Genomic DNA, 19,318 nt, shown 5'->3' with positions numbered 1-19,318 from the left:
GCTGGGGCAGAATGCCACCTGACTCCAACATTTCAAGGCCTGGGTCATGTAGGCAAAAGAGCCTACCATGAAGTTAGGAGAAAAAGATCGTGTCAAGGAAGCCTACCATGAAGTTAGGAGAAAACGATCGTGTCAAGGAAGCCAAGGGTACAGAGGAAGGTACAGTCAGCTGTGCCAAATATTATGAAGAGATCAAGCAAGGCAAGGACTAAAAGTAAACACTGGAATTAGGAACATGGAGGCCACTGGTGAGAGTAGTTTCGTGGGAGCATTGGGGCATAAGGCAGATAATGCAGTGAGAGAAGAAGGGAAGGGAAGGAAATGGAAGCAGAGAGGAGATAAGAAATGTAGCTGTGAGAGGCACAATCAGTAGAGCAAAGCTGCCCAAATGAGCACATTATTTTTAAGGTGAGTAGACTTAAGTGGCTGAAATGTTTGGAGGAGGCAGTGGTCAAGGAGTGGCTGCACAGACTTTGGCAGCCTGAGATATTGTGATTTATAAGAATATTTATTTGCTCATTCAGATGACCAAAATATATTTCTCATAGATGTTGGTTCCATCGTTCCTGGCTCACAGCTCCCAAAACCTTTGGAATTTCCTGAGCAATAAGAGGAATGGGGGCATCTTTTGTTGTAATATTTGATTTCTTGTCCTCAGTTCCTGAAGTCTCTTCAGAGCCATACAGGTGAAATGGATGTCTTACCATTCCTAACAAGCCCGTTTCCCCCATAGCTGGGTTTAGGTTAATAAGGTAAATTTTGGAAAGCATCTAAGGATGGGGCTTTGTTACCAGGGGAACCAACCACATGATTAGAGGGTTGGAACTTTCAGTCCTGAGCCCCTCCCCAGCCCCAGTCTTCTGGGAGGGGAGAGGGGCTGGAGATTGAGTCCAATCATCAATGGCTAATGATTTAATCAAGCATGTCTTATGTAATGAGGCCTCCATAAAAAAACCCAAAAGGAGGGCTTCCCTGGTGGTGCAGTGGTTGAGAGTCCGCCTGCTGATGCAGGGGATACGGGTTTGTGCCCCAGTCCAGGAAAATCCCACATGCCGCGGAGCGGCTGGGCCCGTGAGCCATGGCTGCTGAGCCCGCGCGTCCGGAGCCTGTGCTCCGCAACGGGAGAGGCCACAACAGTGAGAGGCCCGCGTACCGAAAAAAAAAACAAAAGGAGAGGGTTTGGAGAGCTCCTAGGTCTGTGAACACGTGGAGACGTGGGGAAGGTGATGTCCTCAAAGAGAGTACGGAAGCTGCACACCCTTTCCCCAGACCTTGCCCTGTGCAATGGTAGGAGGTAATGCAAACCTGGTTTGTCTGCTGACCTTAACAGAAGAGTCTGAGAATCTGTTCTTTGTCACATTCTTGACGTCCCTCAAGGTTGGGAAGCAAGTCCACTTTCCTCAATCTTGTTGCAATTGGTTGCTGTACTCCTTCCATCATTTCTTCATGGTGGGCACAAACTGGAAGTAGGAGTTGAGGGAAACAGAGAAGGCTAGAATAACTTCTGAGTTTGAGTGTTATGACAGTTAGAGGTAGGTATCGGGGAGGTAGGGGATGCAGGAGTGGAACAAGGTTGGGGGGAGCGGATAATGAATTCCATTTTTTAACATATTGAGTGAAGATGCTTATGAGACACTGAGAAGGAAACAGTAAGTAGTAGGATCTATGGCTCTGAAGTACAATCACTAGCTGGGGAGAGAGCTGTGGATTGAAGATGGATATGGATAAATTATCCATATATAGGCAGTGATTGTAACCAAGAGAAAGAATATTTGGAGTGAGTAGCAAGGTGGGGCCAGAGCATGCTATAGGGAATACCCGCATTTACAGGGCAGGTAGAAAAACATCCAGCCGAGAAGACTGGAAAGAAGGTGAGTGGAAACCAGGAACGGTGATGCAAAGCCCAAGGAAGGAGGATTTTGACAACAAGGGAAGAGTCAACAGGGCCAGTGCTGCAGTGGATCAGGTAATGGGAAACTGAAGGGAGGGCACTGAGCACTTTTATGAGGGTCCCAGAGCTACAGGAGCTGCAACCTCAGAGGACGCACTGGGTGAAAACAGCGGGGATGTTGTCTGAATTCCACCCCAAGGCTCATGACTCCCTTCAGTTTTCATAAGTCAAATGAGGAGGCTGGACTAGATGACTAAGTTTCTTCTGGTTCTGAAATCATGATTCCCAGAGCTTTCATAAGAATAAAAGCCAATAACAACAAAAGATTGGCCTCCCCTGGGGAACATTTTAAGACTGGTTCACTAAAGCAGCCACATAAGCAGGCCAAAGTAAAGAAATCTCGATCTCACCATGGGTCTTTGCTGGAAATCAGGGAAGTATAAACACACCAGCCTGATGGAGGAATGTGCTGGATCCAGGCCCCTGTGTGCCACCCTCTGCCTACTATGAGCTGCCCCTGGAAGTGCTAGCCCCCCAGGGGGCTTTTAAAACCTTGTCCCCCAACAGGAGGGGATGCCACGTGGCACACTGAGATGCTGTGTGAGGCTGGATAACTGCTTGTCCAAAAATTTGTTGGAAAAATTCAGGCAACTTGTGGCAGCTGGACTAGATGACCTTGCGGTTATTTCAAGCCAGTGATTCTTACATCCTTTGAGGGAGACCTCATTCTCATCACTAATTTTGTCATGTTTCCCATGGGGATTCTGGTGCAAAAGACTTCTGCCCTGATTTCCACTCAGAGGTCACTCAGCTGGCTTCCCTTCTCTGCTTATAGAGCCTCCTCTTTAATAGCAGGAGAGTTGAGGAGGCCCCTGACCTTGATGTGCCAGCTGAGCTGAGTTTCTGTCTCCTCCCAGCTTCTCCTTGGACCTTCTCCTTCCCCTGGGAGGAGCTCCATGCTGTGGGGCTTGAAGTCAGGGACATGATGGATGTCTGAGAGTCTGGGGCAGAGGGTGGTCCAGGGTCTGGCTTGAGACGAGGCCGTGCTGCACAGCCCACAGAGGAGGGCTGTGTCTCCCACCACACTCCGTCTTCACCCTTGCTTCAGCACCCACGACAGGGAACGTGGTAAGAACTGAGGTGGTGGGGCACAGTCAATCCTCGGCATCCTCCACCCTTTCCACCCAGCCTACTTCCCCAGGTGTAGGGTCTAGCTCTTGGTCTCCACCGCGATGATGCAGCAGGTTCTAGAAACGGAGGTAAAATAGAAGATGAGCCTCCCTCTGGGGACCCTAAAGCCCTGGATGATCACTCAGCTGGGCAGCAGGTGCAAAGCACAGGCCACATGGCAGGGAGCAGTGAGGCCATGTGACAGGGGAAAGGTAGGGGTGCGTGAGAGCTGCAGGAGGGCCGGACCCCTAGCAGAAGCGGGAGTTTCACACATTGCCTTCTGCTGGATTTTCACTGAGAGCCCCGAGGCTGGAAGGAGACCCTCCCCGCCTGGCATGCGGGCGCCTTTGTTGTTGGTTTGCTTCCCTCCACCTTCCAGCCCTGCCTCCATTTGAGCTGCCCCCCCCCCCGCCAACCCCGCTCCTCCCTGCACTGCAGCCTGGGAACTTCTCACCTTTCAGTCCAGAGGCCAGGTTTAGGCGGAAGAGCCAGCCCGGAGCAGCGGTCACGGTGCCCTTCCCCAGGGTTTCAGTCTGGTCTTGTATGTCCCAAATCCACCTTTGCCCCGTGAGAAGTTGTGTCTCACTGTCCGGTTGCTTCTGGTTCGGAGGAGGGTGGCAGCGAGAGGGCGGTGTGTACAGATCACTTGGGCTTGTTGTGATCTCCACGTAACTGGTAACTCAGGTACCCCTTGCAGGTGGAGGATGTGCCCTGAAGACCGCTGAAGTTGTTGTGTGCTCGGTGTGCGTCACCTGCGGGGCTCGAGCCTGGCCTTTGGGAACTATCTTTTTTTTTTTTTTTTGGTACGCGGGCCTCTCACTGCTGTGGCCTCTCCCGTTGCGGAGCACAGGCTCCGGACGCGCAGGCTCAGCGGCCATGGCTCACGGGCCCAGCCGCTCCGCGGCATGTGGGATCTTCCCGGACTGGGGCACGAACCCGTGTCCCCTGCGTCGGCAGGCGGACTCTCAACCACTGCGCCACCAGGGAAGCCCGGAACTATCTTTAGTAAATGGACAGCCGCGGGGCGAGCCGGGATGGAAGGGGAGCGGTGGCAGGACAGGCTGCACCTTGTTCTCCCTGGAGGAGGGACAGGAAGGGGAGGCGGCTACAGCTCCGCCTCCTCAATCCTGCGCTTACCTCAGACTCCTGGGAAAAGGGTGCCCCCTCCATCCATCCGGAACCAGAGGATGTACGGGTCTCATCCCCACGTGAGGGGGATGGGAGCATAACCAACCTTTCTCCTTGGGGGAAGATAGGGATACAGTTGCCCTTATCGTTGTTACAGAAATGAGGAGCAAGCTCGTAATGTACACGGCTTCTCCTGCCACCACCCACCTGAGCCGTCAGCATCCATTTCCCCATGGAGCTCAACAGCCAGCGCCAGCCATGACACCACCTCTTACGCTGCGCCCTCCATCTGCTTCCTCACCATATTGTTCCAGCTTCGCAATCAACTAGGCACGGGGTCAGCTGATGGGAAGGGTGGCCGAGGGGCACTCCTGCCATTCCAGCTCTCTCAGAGCAACTCACCTGCCTCCTTGCATGGTGGGCCATGGCTCATAAAACCTGACCGTGGCTAGGTCAGTGTGAAGGCAACAGTGATTACAGAGGGTGGGCTAGAAGGTGCAAAGTCTCCCCTAACTCTGCCCCTGCCCATCATCTATCTGCAAATCATTTAGCCCACAAATATTTATTGACTACTTACTCTATGGTAATGGTGGGAAAAGAATGATGTGACATTGTAATATTAGTAATGTATATATGGTTTTCATCCCTGTTTCCTGGCACAAAACTCATAAAACTCTTGGAATTCCTTGAGTGAAGTGGTAAATAAATACATTTATTCCTTTACTTGTGTATGGTCTGGCTCTGCCAACTAGAAAGCAGGCTCCTGAGAGGGTCTTTACCTACTTTGATCACTTTGCATTTCCAGTGCCTGAAACAGTGCCTGGGACACTGGATAAATATCTGTTTATTAAACAAAATAAATAATGAATGAACCTCACAAATGGTTTCTAAACTGTAGCTGTGAAAAGTGCCCCAAAGGAAAAATCACAGAGTGCTGTGAGAGCACACCATCAAGGATGTGTGCAGGTCTCATGATATAAACAGGGGGTCCTGAAGAGTCTCTTTTGTTGGGCCAGATGTCTTGACAAGCGGATTGGTGGGTGTGGGACTTCACCTCTGTGGCAGAGATGCTGTACCTACTTTCAGCTGGGTCCCTGACACATTTAACCTCTTGAGCTGCACTGCCTAAAACATTAGCTACCAGCCATGTGTGCCTATTTAACTTTAATTAAAATTAAGTGAAATTTAGAATTTACTTTCTTAGTCACACATTTCAAGTGCTCAGTAGCCACATGAGCCTAGTGGTTACCATCTTGGGCAGCACCATTGGATACAGACTATTTCCATCACTGCAAACAGCGCTGGTCTAGAACATGTTTCCCACCAGCAGGCCAGTAGGTATGGCATAAGATAACTGCCACATTTGGCATCTGTATACATGTCCATTAGCAGTTCCGAAGATAAGTAGGTAGATAGATAGATAGATAGATAGATAGATAGATAGATAGATAGATGATAGATAGATAGATGATAGATAGAGAGATAGATAGGTGATAGATAGATAGATAGGGAGAAAGAGAGACAGAGAAGGTGAGGGAAAGGGAGAGGGAGAGAGAAACAAGAGACCTGGTTACCAATGACCCCCATGGACTCATGTTACATTTCTTATGAACTTGCACTTTCCTGTGAATCACAAAACAAGTTCTCCCCTATTGCCTCTCACCCTACCCCCCTGCCCATTACCCTAAGAAACTTCTCTTATTGAGATGCTGGGCCCAGAACCAGAATCCAACAGATGGTTGCTCTTACTCATATACTCACATTTCCTGCTGGAAGGAGAGGGGTGAGATACTCTTATACTGTCTGCATTGGAGGAACAAAGGGAGAACTCACTTGGACTTCGGATGGAGGCTCATCTGTAACTTGTGACACCATTGCTGAGAAGCCAGGAAGTCAGGCGCACTGCTCCCTTTTCAGGTTAAAGCATAACATCATCCTCAGGAGAAAATTATAGAAAGAGAAGGGCCTTTGAGCCTCCAGAGCAAGGTGGCTAAGGCAGGCTCAGAAATCTGCACTTTCTAAGCAGGGCATTTTATCATTCTTGCTTTCTTTGTGTTTATCCCTCCTGTGTGCTCCTTTTGTACTTTAATTTTTTTGACAGGCCCAGCCAGGCTTAGTTGTGCTAAGGACAGCCAGAGGCAGAAGAGTTTGTCCCCACTTGTGCTGGAGCATTCAAGAGGGTGCAGCCATTTCCAGTGGCAGGCTGATGGCAGAGGAATTTTCTGTGAGCAAGTCCCAGGGGGAAAATAAACCCTGGTAGACAATATTGGATCCACTTGGTGAATTCTTTCTTTCTGCCTGGAGCTTCACCTTCTAGGTCAAAAACCGTGGATGTTTTAATAAGGGAAGTGATAACAGCAATAGGCTCTAAGGCTGAAGTCTGGTAGGATACAACACCTGTGCTGCATACAACTACAGCAGTGCATGGAAATCACATATTTGCATATCTTACAGGACCTGGTAGGACGAGAAATGAAGAAAACTCAAAGGTGAAATTATTAATATACATATGAATTATTTGTCATCTCCCATTTGTTAGAGAAATACAATTACAAATATTCCTTGTGAGATTACATGCTAATGTTAATTTCTTATAGCCCTTGAATAAGTGCAGGATGGACTTTCCCAAGCAGTTCAACATGCAAGTGACTACGTGTGAATATGCTCATTTCCAGGGATCGGTTATAAGCAATGAATTCTGTGTGTGTAACAGCCTTTGTCAGAGCCATTGTCGCACACACCTCTAACTAGACAGCCCTCCCTGTGTCACTCCAGTGGCCAAGGAGCAAATAGGAAAAATGAACCATCAATCAATTTAATGCTAGCCTTTCCTTTCACACAGAAAACCTCCACTCAGCTGATGATGACTGACATAAAAACTAGATCCATCCGCTTTATCACTCCTCTCCAAAAGGACAAGTCTGAGAAGCAGGGAAGAGGAGAAAATACGTAGGATTAGCCTTACCTTTAGTCACTGGTCTGCTGTTGTACTAATAATCTATCCACTTGGGGGGAGAAAAATCAACTGTTAAAATATTCCTACTGCAGTTTAGTGCACATTTAGTATAAAATGTGGAGGTGTGAATCATAAGCAATATATTTGGGAGTAGGATTCTTGGAATATCCTGTTTAATGTGATGAGAAACATCTTAAAAATAGGGTCTGAGAATAGGGTTAGGCCCTTCTTCATTTGTTCATTCATTGAACAAATATAGATTGAGTACCTATTATGTCTCAGATACATGCTGGTCATTGAGGATGCAGTGATGACCAAAGCAAAAACCAGTTCTTCCCTTCATGGAGCTAACAATCTGGGGGTAGAGACAGATGTTTAATAACAGAGTGAGATAAACGTTACTGGAGGAGAGGCATAGAGTGTTATGAGAGCATATCACTCCACTATGACAGTCCAGGTGGTGGGAGTGATTGATGCCGGGGGCCCTTTCTGAGGAAGAGACATTTAAGATGTGGTACAAAGGGTGGGCAGGATTTAGGAGGATTAGGAGGTGGGGGTCAGGGGGCCGTAAAAGAGAGAAAGGCACATGTGTAAGCCCCAGGGCAAAATGGAGCAAGGGACATTTCAGGAACAAAGATAAGACAAGAATGGCTAGTGCAGAGAAAACAAGGAGGAGAATGACTCATAATGAAACTGGAGAGATTGGAAAGGGTCAGATCCCACATAGCCCTGTGAATCTGGTTGAGGAGTTTAGAATCATGCAAAGGGAAATGGGAAAACAAAGAATTCTAAGCACAGGAATGAAATGCTTTAGAAAGGTCTGCCTGTGTGCAACAAGAATGATTAGAAGGGTATAAGACCAGAGGCATGGGGTCCAGTTACGTGGCTACTGCAGTAGTTCAGGTGAGAGACAACGGGGTTTGGACTAGAATAGGATCTGTGGATATTTAGAGAAATGGTCAGGTTCAAGGGATTCCCAGGAGACAGAACCCACAGCACATAATGATTGATTAGATGGAGGGAGAGGTGAGGGCAAAGAAGGAATCAGGGATGACTCCTAGGCTTCTGGCTTGAGCAATGGAGTGGATGGTGATGCTTTTCTCTGAGCCAGGGTGCACCGGAGGAGGGCAGGTTTGAGGAGGTGGGAAGAATATGACAACTGTAGTTGTGTAAATGTTGAATTTAAAATACTTACAAAACATCCAAATAGAGATGTCCAGTAGACACTTTGATATATGGCTCCAGTGCTCAACAGAAGCAAGGCTGCATGTCTATTCCACTTTTATCTCCAGTCTTCTCGACTCATTTAGACAAGGAAACATATTATAGATAATGCCTCTGGAAAATTACTGACGAGCTATAAAAATGAAAATTGAAAATTATTCCTTAGCCTCTAAATTCAACCTCTGGGAAGTTATCCCAAATAAATTATCCAGAAAAAGAGAAACGCCACACACATTGAATTCTGATTTATAATAGCAAAAAACTGGAAAACAGTTCATACCCAGTAAGAAGGGCTGGTTGAATAAGTTACAGTATACCAACAAAATAGAATATTGTACAGTTACTAAAAACAGTAATTATGTATATTTTATAGCAGCTTAGAAAAATGCTGTGTCACTTAAAGCTAAACAACAAAATTTAAAAATCTGTTTATGCTATGATTACAATTTTGTAAAAAATGGCCATACATGAACAACTCCTAGAAGGGCATTGAATAAACAAAGAGTTGACTTGCTGAATGTTGGAATTACGGTGTTTTTTTAAAAAATAAGTATTGTGAAAATGTTACTTGTAAACTAAGCATGCAAACAAGTAAGATAAATATGGTTTTGTTCGTGTTTTTGTTTTGGATGCAAATGAGTTTCCATCTTATATAATCATAGGCACTATCTTGCTGAGTTGCAGAGCTGGAGTTCAATACTTGTGCATGGCTCAATGGATGTTGTCAGCAAGGATCTCATCTCCCAGGTCAACCCACAATGACTCAGGAGTCTCATTTCTGAACATGCCCTAATATTTCCCACCCCCCCTCCCCCCCAAAAAAAAAAGAAAAGTCAGAGCTCCTTGGAGCGCATGTGAGTCTACACGGAGACTAGGTGGAGACTAGGGAACCAAATATTTACATGATTAATCTCTTCCCATTCTTTTCCTCTAGTCCTGACTTGCTTCAGGAACCTAGTTAGAATTCATGGCCAAAACCTTTGAGACAGGTTCTCCTTTGTCTGGTTCAATGTTTTCATTATCTCCTCTTCAAAGTCTCCTCAGTGTATATTTGCAAATGATCATAAAGATGAAGTGCCAGTGGTCTCCAAAAGATGAAGTGCCCTGTAGATACCGGATGCCCATTGTTACCGTTCTTGTCTATTCAATTACGTCCTTTGAGATCCACAGGGGCATAGGAGGGTTTTTGCTCACGGGAGAATCTTGTGTGGTGACAGTACCAGCAACAGCTGAGCTAAAATGCAAACCTCCTGGGTCAGATGTCATCCTGAAATAGGTTGTGAGCAAGGTTGCTGTACTGGCAGGATCCTTTGTTTTTCAAAAAAGAGAAGCTATGCCTGGGAACTAGTATAGCAAATAAAATCCAGTGGCAAAGTATAATGAGGAGAGATTTCAGGCGTTTGAAATACTGGGCTATGTGGCAAAGAGATCAATGGCCATGAAATGATGGAACATAAACCCTCAGAGGTAAAAGAGCTCTTTTCATGCTGGGAGAAAAAAACAAAACCAAGCAAAGAGTGCAATTAAAATGTCCTTGTCTTGTGTTTATGGCAAATGGAGAATTAAGCAGATTGGCTGGTTGGGCTCGCTTGGAAGAGATGAAATGGCTGAATATTCAGATGCACGCTTTGTTTTCCAGGGCAGCCACAGGAAAGGTGCAGTGCATGCCACAGTGAAGCCATGCAGGGCATGCTGTGAGCAGAATTCCTGTCCCATCTCCTCTCTTCCCCAAGCAGAGGGTGATTTCACATCTTCTTAGGATGTGCTGTTCCTGTGGGAGATGGTCAAAGGGATGCTCAAAGTTATGAGAGCTCTTGTGTTGGTAAGGACTAACTGCAATGCCCTCACATAATAGCTGCCTAGGTACATAAGTTGTGATTGACAAAGGGATGGCCTAGTGTTTTTATAAATATGCCCCCAGCCTTATTATATTTTCAACTTTTTATTTTGAAATCATTTGAGAAGTAAAGACAATACAGAGAGTTCCCATATACTTTCCCCCTAATGCTAACACCTTACACAGCCATGGTACATTTTTCAAAACACAGACATTCACACCAGGACAGATTTTGTTCACATTTTACTACTGTTTCCACCAATGTCCTTTACCTGTTCCAGGATCCTGTTCAGGATGCCGCACTGCATTCAGTTGGCTGGTCTTTTCCAGTCTGTGATATTTTCTCAGTCTCTCCTTGTTTTCTACAACCTTGATACTTTTGAAGAGTACTGGTCAGGTATTTTAAGGAATGTCCCTCAATTTGTGTGTGTCTGATGCTTTACCATGGTTAGACTGGGGTTATGGATTTCAGGGTAGAATGTCACTGAGTTGACCTGCCCATCACATGATATCCACGTGACGTCTCCATGACTTATTATTGGTGATGTTCGCCTTGGCTTGGTTAAGGTGGTACCTTCCAGACCCTCCACAGTAAAGCTACTGTTCTTCCCTTTCCTTGCTTTATTCCTTTGAAGAGAAACATTAACTCCAGCCCACACTTGGGGGAGGAGGAAGGTGAACATATGCTAAAACCACCACAGAAATGAATAAATACTTGGGGGAGTTACTTTGAAGCCAAATAGTTTTATTATTTTAAAATGAAATCTACTTTTTTTTTTCCTAATCACAAAAGTAAATGTAAAGCAGAAAGCCTAAGTTTCACCAATCTGACAGACAAAACCCCAAATCTCACTAATCACTGTGTGTGTGCTTAATATTTGATAAACACACTGAAGTTTAGGACCTTGTGAGCATACTTTTTTTTTTTTTTTTTGGTACGCGGGCCTCTCACTGTTGTGGCCTCTCCCGTTGCGGAGCACAGGCTCCGGACGCACAGGCTCAGCGGCCATGGCTCACGGGCCCAGCCGCTCCGCATGTGGGATCTTCCCGGACCGGGGCACGAACCCGTGTCCCCTGCATCGGCAGGCGGACTCTCAACCATTGCGCCACCAGGGAAGCCCATGAGCATACTTTTAATGCAAAGTTGTATTTGGGAAGGCCATAGAGTATGATAGGACTCATTCACTGTCAGGCACCTACCAAGAATCGTTGCTTAAGACCAGCACACTTACCCAAGGTTTAAAAATGTATGGGCTTCTAATTAAGAGCCATATAACAGGGCAAAATTAATATAGATGGAGGTTGTATGTGCTGAGATGGGGCTTGAGTCAGGGGCAATGAGCCATCCATCAGATCTCAAGCACAGCAACCTCACTCTCACCTCTTGACCTCTGAGACAGAGACCGAAGCCACAAGTCTTCCACTGTGAAAACGGAGACATTTAGACATTCAAGAATGCCAGCTTAATTCTCATTCAAAAGTGTTTGATTTTCATTGACTGAAAAAGAAAATTCAGATGCTTTCCTCATCATTTTAGGAGCCCTCACCTTGTGGGAAAGGGGCTGCCCAGCTGGTAACAATTAGGAGTCATTTCATGAATATCATGTCTGAAAAATATCATAATTCAAATCTTTTTTCTAATGTAAAGAGTGTCTCAGAAATATTAGAGTGAAGTATGTAGGAAAAAAGTAGATGGCGTAGAAGTTGTAAGCACGTTATCAAATTTACATTGAATATCAATCAGCCTCAAGAGAAACCTAGAGTTATTTTGCCATCACAGTGGGGAGTATAAATAAGTTTTAAAAACTTGTGAGTGGCACAGGTGCCCTTTCACTGTCTCCCTTTTGCTTTCCTTTTTTTCAAATATTTATTTATTATTTATTTATCTAGGCTGTACTGGGTCTTAGTTGTGGCATGCGAACTCTTAGTTGCGGCATGCGAACTCTTAGTTGCGGCAGGCATGCGGGATCTAGTTCCCCGACCACGTATGCACCTGGGCCCCCTGCATTGGGAGCGGGGAGTCTTACCCGCTGGACCACCAGGGAAGTCCCCCTTTTGCTTTTCTTAAGTGAACTGACTGGTACATCGTTGTATTCAGGGTCAGGGAAAATAATGTAAAGGCAGTTTTGCAACCCCTAAGAGACCTGTTTTCGTTTACTGTTGCTCCATATTGACAGACAGGAATTTGGATCCTTGTCTCTCTCTCTCTCTCTCTCTCTCTCTCTCTCTACCTCTGGTTCCCCCTCTTCAGAACTCCAGACAAGAGTAAGGAGTAAGAAAACAATGTTTTTGTTTTTTGTGGGTAACTAAATAAATAACTGTGTGTCCGGAATTAACACCACATGGACTTTGATATGGATGAGAAGCAAGGTAGGGACCAAGTTAGACTCCTGCCATATTTAAAACAAAAACAAAATCAAAAACAACAAAAAAATCACTAGCCGTTTCTTTTGTCCCAAAGCCTTAGAGAGCGTGAGTTTCCAGGCAATCACCATGAACCATGGAGGTGATGTCTGAGTGGTTGTTCTAGTACATCAGGGTCACCTGGAGGGCTCGCAGCAGGGTTTGCTGGGCTCCACTGTCTGAGTTCAGCAGTCCTGACAGGGGACCCAGGAAACTGCATTTCTAACACATTCCTCTGCTGTGCTGATGCCTGTGTCCCAGGACCACACTCTGATCATGGCTTCTATAGCCCACACTATTTGAATAGATTCATTTCTGCACAGGCTGCAGTGCTAAGTGGATGTGATGAACTAATAATGCAACACCAAGACAAAACAAAATTCAGCCTGCCTTGCTACAATTTCATTCTCATTAACACCTGCTCTCTCTTGGGCACGCTGAAAAAAATCTTTTGATGTTTGTATTTATAACCTTTACCAAAATGAGCTTGACGCAAAAGTTCATCCAGTTGCCAAACATTTCGTGTGAGATGACGAAAGATTTTCCTTCTTTCTCTAGTTTGAACACTGTTTTGTTTTGTCTTCAATATGGCTGGAGCAGGTGTTTCTTTCTCTCTGACATCTGGCGGGCTGCACTGGTTCAGATTCTCTGATCTTTTCTCACTCTTTCCCTTCAGAATCATGAGGTCATAGGGCCTGGGGTTTGCTTTGTGTTTGGGGGATCTCTGACAATTTAAACTGTAGCTCTTCTAGTCTCAGATGAAAATCTGTGGCTTCTGGAAATCATAGTCAAATGAAAGAATTTTGGATATACTACCAGACCTTGGCATTCTTCCGGTCCGAGATCCAAGACTTACAACTCTCAAACTTGAGAATTCCAAATACAGTCTGTCCCTCCTTAATTTTACCTCAGGGAGGCACTCTGGAGTGTAGCTTCATGCAAACAAGCCAAAACAACAACAAAAACACCTTAAGAAAGCAGTACAAAGAGCTCAGCAGAGACTGAAAGTGAGGGCCAGAGAGGTTTTCTGGAATATATCACTGGTGCCTAGAAAAGAGGGGGAAAACGAAATAGTGCAGGACCTTGAATGATTCCTTGCTTGCTGGGTGATCACTTTTTTAGAGGGAGATGCAAACAGGGACTTGAAATGGAAAGGGCTAAGTTATTCCTCTTACATTTTAGTGCATAAGGAAGAACAGTACCCATTCTGGCTACAGAAACCTCTGGTATTGGGCCAAGGGCATGGTTTGTTATGGGCCTGGGCCAGGCTAGTTCCCAGTGTAAAGGGTCAGACATGTAAAAGTGAGCCTAGCAGCTGGATAAACAAGTAAGAACAGGACTGTTGTTAGAAACTCCTAACTGAGGCAGACAGGAAAGGGTGGGGAGAGGATTAACTTTATTGAGCTCTCTCCATGGATCTGCTTGGGTTAAGAGTGTGTGTGTGTGTGTGTGTGTGTGTGTGTGTGTGTGTGTGTGTGTGCGCGTGTGTGTGTGTCTGTATGTGAGAGACAGAGAGAGACCCGAGGTGGTGGGGTAGAAAGGCGGGGTAGGGGGTATTTAGGAAGCCACATCAGAGAATGAAACCAGCAAAGTCACATATTGCCAGATAACATACAGGGCACCCAGTTAAATGCAAATTTCAGGTAAACAATGAATATTTGGGACATACATGAAATAAGTATTTGTTGTTTATCTGAAATTTAAATAGATACTCTGTATTTCTATATTTTTCTTTGCTAAATTTGTCCACCTTAAATTAAGAGGTCAAGGTCAGATAAAGCAGGTAGGCAGCAGCCTAGAGGAGGTGGGCTGCACATGGGCTCTGCTCAGGAAGTGGGCTTGCTGTGCAGAGCTGCAGAGACCCCTCAGTCAGTGGGGAAATCAGGAAACTGGCTTTCACCAGGTTCCGGGGGGAAGCTGTAGGCAGCACCTCTGTGTCCAGCCCGACTTTGGCCTGATGTGAGTATAGACTGGATGGTAATTTTAAAACCAGTCACACTTTTTCCAGGGCTTTTAAATTTTCCCTTAAAGCAAGAGAAGGGCAGGAAGTCCTAGGGGCCAAGGGTGTGAGCTCAGGCAGAGACTCTAAGTGTGAAATCTCTTTAGCTAGCTGGTAAGTGTGACCCAACAGGGGGCAGGAGTGGGAGAGGATACTAATGAGCATCTACTCTGGGCCAGCCATTCTCTATTTGCTCCTGTATTTATTTTCACAACAGCCACTGTGAAGCAGTTGTTATTAACTCTTCTTCACACCATGTCACATCACGCAAAATGAGAGAACCTGATATTGACCTCAATTCATTCAACAGGAGCAGTCCCTGCTCTTTCTGAAGCATCTCCCTGAGTCCCCTTCTCTTGTCATGGCAGATAATGGGTGTCAGGTGAGTCATTCTCCTCTCTTGGGTAGACCCAGAAGTGGCAAAGATTTACCTAAAAAGTGAAGGAAATAGTTGCTCAGGTCAAATAATTGGAAGCAGAAGGCTAGGCTGGGCTTGTCCGGCAGGTGAGACTAGGCTCTTCCAGTCACATGGCCATCAGAAGAGCCGGAATTGCTAAAGAAGGCATGGATGACTGGGGTCTGACCCTCAGTCTGCTGAAGACAGAGGTTTAAGTGAACAACAGCAGAGTCAGTATAGGAAGCTGAAGATAGGATCGTTTCCAGCTGGTGTCATCGACTTGCCCAGTACCCGGGATACATTGATGACGCTGGACTGAATTTGTTCTTGCACCCAAGGACTTGCAGTTTAGTGGGGAAGGATATAGTAAACAAATAGCTATAACTAAAAATTAATTAATGCAGCTGATGGATGTGCTGTGAAGAAGTAACAGCTAGAATGAGGGTATAGGTAATGCAATCGCCCTGCCCAGTCCAAGAGGGAGCCATAGCCCTCTCAAAGCAACAGGACAGATCCTACAGAACAGGCTCCGAATTTCTCTTGGAGGATGGGGAGACCTATTACTAGGGTAAATGAACTAGACTACTGAACAGGAAGGGTAAAGGAGTAAATAAAAGCTAGGTTATGTAGGTTCCTCTTGTATTTCCAGCCTATCCTTAATGATAAGGTGTTTGGGATCATGGTCAAGGCATTGGAAATAAATTATTCACAATTCACCTGAAGACTAACTTGTGAGTGATCAAGTTACTAAAATTGGTCAGATGCCATCTTTAACTGGATCTCAAACAGTTTGTCACAGCTGTTTTGTGGGCATGGATACAGATGGGGTACAAGGCAGCAGCAGTAGAAGATGAAGAAAAGAAACAGGCAGAAATAGGGGTATAAGGTCTTAAATTAGAAAGTTGGCAAACTATATTTAAGGGGAACATTTCACTTGCATATAAAATGTCTACTCTTCAAAACACCCTGGGCATTCAAGATATGAAATCCATAGGAAACTGACATTCAGACTTAGAAGAGTCTGAATGACATCATAGCTAAAAGTTAGTGACAGCCTCAGAGAAGCCACTGCTAAACCAAAGTCAGGGGAAGTCCTCAGCTTTGCGACTACGTCTCCCAGTAAATATTGATAGATTATTTGAGGAATTGATTTTTGGCAAATTGGTTGATCAGAGAGTTGGCTTTCAAAAATGTGGTGTTTCAGGGTACTGTCCTGTTTTTCCATTTGATGTGATCAATTTACTGGTCAGGACTCTTTCAGATTCAAGGACAGAGACTCAAAATGGCTTTGGCAAAAATAGTAATTTACTGGAAGGATATGGGAATATCCTGTGTAATTGAGAGAAGGATCAGACAGCTAAACGGGAAGGGCAGAGCTGCAGCAGGGCCTCAGGAATCGCTGGCTGGGAACGGGCTGGCCCACTGCTGGTGTCTACCCAGCCTTGCTCATGGCACTCTGGCTTCTGCCATGAGACTCACATCCTACAGTTCCCATTCCTGGAGCAGGACTGACTCTCGGCCCAGTTTTGTTTTGAAAACTGCAAAGAAATTCTCTGATTTCCAGCATGAGAAAGGTGCCCAAGAACAGGGGGAGGCAGATATTCCAGAAGGGGATGAGGTAAGCAGACAAAAGAGATTTCCCTTACAGGTCTTGTGAGAAGCTGTGAAAGGTGTATTTGCCTTTTACACCACAATGTAGTTCTTGATACAAAGGACAAACCCAGACTACTCCCCAAATAAAAAACCCTCAAGTCTCTTGTCTCTACCTGCCAGTTTAAAATGGTAATCCCCCCTCCACCCTTCATTCAGAGGATGGCAGAGCACCCCCCAACCTCAGCTCAGTGAACAGCAGATAGATATTGCTAGTGGGAACAGAAAACCTGCTGGCCAGATTAGGTCCCACTTTGAACATGGCAGTGGCTGTTTACTAAATTCCACAGGGGCTTCTTGTGAAGGAGATGAAAAGAGGGAGAGGTCGAGGGACACGGCTGAGGGGCTCCGTGACGCTCACTAGAGCTCAGTAGGAATCAAGGCTGCCTAGCTGCCCTGAGCCTGGCCCCGGGAATGGGCAGGTGTGCTGTCTACATAATGCCCTTGATCTCTAAGAGAAACGCTTGAAGAACCAATCAGACGGTAACCTCCTGCCAAGGACTCCATTAGCCCGCTCTGGTGGCTGCTTCTGAGGTGGTGGCCGCTGGCTCTGCTTGCTCTCTTGTTCACAGAGGACATATGGGCCAGGCAGGGATCAATGAGAAAACATCTGGCACAGAAACAAATCAAACAGCCCCAGTGACTAATTTCGGAGTGGCACCCCTCCATTGTTCTTGCTGCGGCCCTGTGCAAAGGTCACTCAGTGTGGCAGCCTCAGAGAAGCAGCTGCTCCACCTTCAGCAGTGCCCAGGATCCAACTTGTTCTCCTTAAAAGTGAATCAATAGCTCCTTCTTCAAGGGTACAAACAGCATCTCCCTATCACTGAATCCTGAATTCTCCAATGTGCACTTAGCCCCTCCTTGCCAGCCCCCAGGCATGCCTGTTTCTTATTAGCCATTTATCATTTTGCCTCGGAAGAGTCTTTAAAAAAAAAAAAGACTCTACTGAATTCAGGTGTGACATGTTCTATTTCTGTGACTGAGCTTTTTCTCCTTTTGGTTCAAATAAAGGAAATAGCAAATATTAAAGAGCATGAGAGAAAAGGCACTAGTGCCTGGACCATTAATAGACAGGATTGCCATGGTCCTGATTTTGGTGGTTTATATAATAGCTTCAAATGCTGATGAAGATAGGGCTCAGCCTTGCCAGAAATGATCTTTAAATTAAATATCCATTTTCTTTAAAATTATCTTTAATGGCACAATACAACCATATAATTTTCAGCTTAAAAGGAAGGTGTTAAGCTGCCTATGATTCTGCCTATGTCTTCTTTTGGGGGTCAGGATCACACATCAGACAGCTTATTTGTAAAGTTCTCCACTGGAAATTATATACCTTTCCTTGAGAATTTATTCTAATGTGTTCAAGGTGTGCTGGGGGATAAGCCGGGTCCTGTGTGTTTGACCACATCCTAGCTCACCAGTAACACCCAGCTGGCTGTCATGATAGTGACACCTCCTTTCATCTCTTCACCTGGTATCACACACTCATGGTGCTGTGTGCCCAGAGTCATGGGCTTCAAGGGCTGACATCCTACTCTCCATCCTGATCAGTGAAGAGTGTTCCTCCCCTGGAAACACTTAGAAATATCTCCTGGTCCTTTTTTCAGCAGAGAGAACAGATTCCATCCCCCATTCATTAAATTCGCAAGGAAAGCAAATGCTATGTTTCAATGCTGTTTTATCTGCTGTCCTCAGCCAGCTCCCAGCTCCTAGAAGTGATTCTGGAATTGACTTAGTGGTTATCATCACTGGGTTTTTCCAGGGCAGGACTAGTTCGCCTCCCTTCCTTCACTGACATAGACACGTATTCCTTATAAAACAGGCTGTCCTAGGCAGGTGAATCATCACTGGAGTGACCAGACAAATGCAACTTAGTCCCAATTCAGTCATGAGCTTGCTGTATGCTCCGAGACAAGTTACATCCTCTCTGTGACTCTGTATCTGTACCTTCTTCTAAGACATATAAGTATAGATCTTCTGATTTGATTATCACACAAGGTGGGAGTGGGTAACAGATTCAGGGAAAGCTATCCTTCACAAACAACATGATGATAATGAACCAACATGTGTTTGGAGACCCTATATTCGAGGGTTCAGAGCATTCTGCTGTGTCTTAGCGATTCTAAGCTATTCAGACACATATTCATCAATCAAGACTTCCAATAGATTTCTCCGGATTTCCATGGAACTTGGCAAGAGGACAATGCAAGGCACTGTCTGGCGTTTGTTCCTCTTGGTTGCATGACCGCCTATTATGGTTGCCTAACGATGACAACATGATCATTTGTCTAGTAATTACAAAGCACTTTCATTTTACTGCCTCTTTTTAATGTTCCCAATAACCCTGTGGAATAAATATCATTTCCCCTGTTTTATAGATGAAGAACCTGAAGTTCAGAAAGGTTAATGACTTATTAAATGATGCTCCAGCTACTAAGGAATAGATTGAGGATACAAAGCTAGGAGTTCCAATTTCAAATCTAAACTCTTTCCATCTTTCCATTGGTTATCAAGCTGTTCCCTTAAAGGTATGGGTTTGGGGAGGTCTTTCAGGGGGGTGAGGAAAGCTAAGCCAGTGGAGCTCAGAACCCCTGATTCAATCAAAGCACCTTTTTTTTCCCCCCGGCTTTATATTATAGGACTCCACACTAAACTTGGTT

The sequence above is a fragment of the Kogia breviceps genome, chromosome 1 (genome assembly GCF_026419965.1).
Source record: "Kogia breviceps isolate mKogBre1 chromosome 1, mKogBre1 haplotype 1, whole genome shotgun sequence".
Taxonomy (NCBI): domain Eukaryota; kingdom Metazoa; phylum Chordata; class Mammalia; order Artiodactyla; family Physeteridae; genus Kogia; species Kogia breviceps.
Note: the sequence above shows the minus strand (reverse complement) of the source record.